A 4,636-nucleotide genomic window follows, 5' to 3' on the forward strand; every position below is an offset into this window, starting at 1 on the left:
GCTGTGACGGCCCCAAGGCCCACCCCAGGCCGTGTCCCGGGGGACAAGGTGGGAAACCGGGCACGGATCGGGCAGGGAGGCACCCGGTCTGGCGTCCTGTGCTCGCTGCCTCCTCCGTGGAGGTTCTGGGGTGAAACCTTCCCCCTCGATGGAAAGGAGTCTGCAGAGCAGTGTCTGCCTGCGGGAGGGGCATCGTAGGCTCGGGCTGCGGGGCTCAGCCGACTTGATGCTTTGGGGCTGGGAGGGGCGTTCCAGAGGTGTCGGTGCTTGGCTGGATGGAGCCAGGCTGGGAGCTCCGCAGAGGCAGCGGGAGGCATCTGGATGCAGAGCCCGGCTCTCCCAGGAGGAGAACAGCCCCTCTGCAGCGGGAAGGTGTCGCTGGGGCTGGTGCTGCATCGCAGTGCGTCCGGCACATCAGCATCTCTGGGGGCGCTCAGTGTTTTGGATGGGACACTGGAGGTTATCCCTGCACGAGGTGATCTCTGGTGCTTAAAGTGTCCAGCCCACCCCGGCTCTCCAGAGCGCAGTGCTCTGGGCTCTGCAGCACTGGGATCCCCCCGTTCAGCATGCGGTGCGGGAGATCCCAAGAAGGGAGCTGGGACACCCAGGAAGGGAGTGGGACCCCTGGGAAGGGAGTGGGACTCCCAAAAAACTTCTGTTTATGGGTTTTATTTTAATTGATTTAAACTGAAAGTGAGTAGATTTAGATTACATATCAGGAAGAAGTTCTTCCTGGAGAGGGTGGGGAGGCACTGGGACAGGTTGCCCAGAGAAGCTGTGGATGCCCCATCCCTGGAAGTGTCCAAGGCCAGGCTGGATGAGGCTTGGAGCAACCTGGTCTAGTGGAAGGTGTCCCTGCCCATGGCAGGGGGGTTGGAACTAGGTGATCTTTAAGGTCCTTTCCAACCTAAACTGTGCTGTGATTCCCCAGTTGTTGCTGGGCTCTCTCAGCTGTGACTCACGTGCTCTGCGCACGGCTGCTCGCGAGGCCCTTCTGCCGGCTGGGGTAAGGGCTGGATGCTGGCACTGGGGGGTTTCTGATTGCTCAAGCGGCAACTCAGCAAGTGAATTGATCCCCTGCGATTTTGGGCACCTTGCTAACGCTGCGGTGTGTTTGGCCAGGCTTATTGGTTACTGACAGGGGGTCTTGAACCCACTGGTTGATGGGTCGGTCGGTCACAGCTCTGTGGGAGGACACGCTGGCTGCCAGCCCCTCATCTGCACTCGGTGGTGCTGTTAATCGGTGGCCCTTCTTGTTACAGAAGGTGGGGGATAATTCCTGGCACTCGCTGCCTTTGGGCAGTTCTGTTGGGGTGTGTTTTTACCACTTGCTCTATGTTAGGTGGGAGCTGTAGGGTCTTGTCAGCCCTCGGGGCTCTGTGGTGCAGGGTGGCCCGTGCCATGCCGTGGCGGTGCGGTGGGTGGTTTTGTGACGGCACAGCCTGGCCGGTGGATGGGACAGTCCTGGGTCCTTCTGCGGGGAGACGTGAAGGGGTGAGCCGAGCGCGGGGTTCAGGAGCGTTGCTGCGTGCTGCAGGGCTGAGCCCGAGCTAAGGCTGCCTCCAGTTAGGCTGGTCCTTAGGAAAAATACCTGCTGCCCTAGGGAGTGCGTGTGGGGCTGATGTGAGCCCTCGGGGCTTTGTCCCAGCCGTGGGGCAGGGATAGGGGCTGGGAGCTGCACCCACGGCCATGCACTGTCCATCACTTCACTGCTGTGAACGAGGAGGAGAAAATGAGTTCAGCACCGGGCTCTTTAGCAGTTGGCTCTTGTATCCTCAGATGCTCCTTCTCCTCTTCCAGGGGTGCGTTTTGCTGTTCCCCCACTGGTGTCTGTGCCTGGCCCGGGGGGTCTGTTCGCAGGGCCTGGGGACGTGCCGTGCTGCTCAGAGGTGTGGGGAGCTGTCACTGCCTCCTGCCTGGCCTGTTGTGTTGGCTTGGAGTTGCTCTGTATCAGCAGGGAGTAGCTGCGTGAAGTCCCCACAGCCTCAGTTCCCCGTCTCAATATTTGGGTTCTTTAAGTCTGCCTTAATTTTCTCTAACTGTGCTGACCGTGGGTTTTACTGATCCACCTCAAGAGCTTTATTTGCAGCTGCGAGAGGCTGCTCGGTCCTCGGAGTTTTCTTTCCCTGTCAATCCTCAGCTCCACTGCTTTCTGGGTGAGCCGTTTCCTCGAAGCTTGCCCTCTGAGTTCCTTCTCCTCTTCCCCTTCCCCCTGCTTTAGGTGCTACCATACACCCCTTAACGCACAGGGGGTGTGTGTGTGCGTGGGGCTGGTGTGGACGCATCTCCCTGCGTTTGCTTCCTTCCTCTCTCCCTCAGACCCTTCTGGAATCACGTGTCAAGCTGATCAAAACTTCTTATCAGCTGGTGAACTCCTGTTCTGGGCAGGCACAGGGTCTGTGAGCCCTCCCCGCTGTAAGAACCAGGGACCTGGGGTGTCTTGGGCAGGGTTCAAATGCGCGTGTGGTGCTTAGGTCACTCGTTCCCCTGGAAGCGTGGCACCGCGTCCCTTCCCAGGCAACATGTCTTGGCTTCTAGAAGCTGAAAACCTCCTGCGGGCAGCATGAGTGGCACTGAGCTACCCGCGTCTGCGTAACGCTGCGCCTGGCCAGCACAGCCTGTGAGCTGGGGGTACGGCGGGGGTTGCTGACGGCACCCCCTCTGGTTTCGCTGTTGTTAGGGGCTTTGGAGAGGAGAGAGCAGGAGGCTGCAGTGAGCTGGGGGGGGCGATGGTGCCCTGGGATGGGAGATCCAGGGTCTCAGCAAGGGTGTGGGTTTGTGCCGCTGCAAAGTCTTGTCCTCAAAACGGACCCGAGGAGCCCGGCCTGGGTGTGGGTGAGCTCTGGGTGCTCCCTTCTGACACCCAGCTCCTGGTTTGCTACCACATCCTGACAAACTCCTTCAGCCCCTTGAATCCAGTTTGCAAGACCGGCTTAAAGTAAGTTTGGCGAGAAGACAGGCTGCAAGGTCAGAGCCTTTTTCTCTTCCTCATTTGGGTGCTGCGCATCTTGCATCCCACTTTTCCTGCGTGCTTGGTGCTGCTGCACGCTGCAGCTCCCCTCAGCCCCTCGCCGGAAGACCGGCCAGGGCTGGGATGTTTTTCCCAGCCTGGAAAGGAGCTGGGGAGAATCGCTGGAGCAGGGGGAGCAAACAGCTACACTTGGCTCCCGGCTCTGCGCTGCGTGGCAAGTCTGGCTGCCCTCTCGCCCTGCCTGCGGATGAGCTCCCCCGGCGAAGGGTGTTGAGCAAGGGCGGATTGTTGGCGACTGGCTGTAATGGCTCTGAAGGAGCAGGTACGTCTGAAGGAGATGATCGAGGTGGTTGGCTCTGGATCTGACGCTTCCTCTGCTCCTGTGTGCCAGAAATCTGGCTTATTGGCTGTCAGATTCCAGCTCGGGAAAGGGGACCCTGCCCCATCTGTCCCCTTCACCCGGTTCAAGCTGCACAGAGACGTGTGGGAAAAGGTGGGGCAGTGCAAGAGCTGCTCTGCAGTCCCTGAACCGTTTCCTTGGCTCTCCTCAAGACTGGAGCCAGACAGCAGTGTTGGACCCTGCCCAAGGGCTGAGCTCGGGGGAATTCACCTCTGTGGGGCTGTGCCAGCGTCTGTCGCATCCCAGGGCGAGCCGGCAGCCCTGCCCCCTCCCCTTTGGTTAGCCCGGGGGACACGCAGGGTGCTGAGCACCCGCCTTTGGCTGGTGTCTGGGGCCCTGCTCGGCCTCGTCACCCCGCTCGAGGCGCTGGCTCGCTTCAGGTCTGGTCCTGGTGCCGCGGAGGTCGAGGTGTGGGGTGCCAGGGGTGCGCCTTAATTCTGGAGCTCAGGGTGGGGAAGGAAGAGGAGGTTTGCTTTCCGGAGGATGCTGTCGGCACTGCAGGGCTTGGAGGAGTGTGAGAGATGGGTGGCCGTCTCTGGCTCCGAAATTCGTGGAGGTTTGGATGGCTGGAATGCGCTGCGGTGCCCAGGGGCTCTGGGAAGCGGCAGGAAGGCAGCGGGTGTGATTCATGTCACCGAACCGGCTGCAGAAATTCCCTGGTAGGCTGCAAGTTTGCTTTCCAGGCACTTCTGCAGAGCCGGGCTGACTGCGAGCCAGGCGGCTGAGATCGGAGGGACTGCAGTAAATCCTCCTTCCTCCCTCTCTTGCAGGCCGGGATCTGCAGTGAGGCGCAGAGAGCTGCTGCGGCACAGCCTGGGAGCTCCTGCCGGCTGCTGGAGAGCCATCGACCTAGGGGGGGGAAAAAGGGCTCCGAATAAACCCCAGGTAACTGGAGCCGCACGAGGCTGCTCAGGAAGTGGTTTGCTCAGGGCAGCTTTGGCTGGGCTGGGGTAACAGGGTGCCAGACTTGCCCCCTCTGTAGCAGCATCAGGACGGCGCTGCCAGCACCCAGAGCGAGCCCGGAACCCATGGAAACTGCCTGCCTGCCAAGCTGGCTCCCACTGTCTGCTCTGCCCCGTGGGCTCAGCCCCTAGATTTTACCCATGTTTTCTTTTTATCCCTCTTGGGGATCCCTATCCAGCTTGGACAGGGATCAGAGGACACTGCATCTGGCAGGGCATTGCTGCATTTGGCATTCAAGATGCTCATTTACATTTAAAAACCCTTTGCAAGCTCTTTTTTTTTTTTTTTTTTTTTTTCCCCTT

The sequence above is a fragment of the Eurypyga helias genome, unplaced genomic scaffold (assembly GCF_000690775.1).
Source record: "Eurypyga helias isolate BGI_N326 unplaced genomic scaffold, ASM69077v1 scaffold35372, whole genome shotgun sequence".
Classification (NCBI taxonomy): domain Eukaryota; kingdom Metazoa; phylum Chordata; class Aves; order Eurypygiformes; family Eurypygidae; genus Eurypyga; species Eurypyga helias.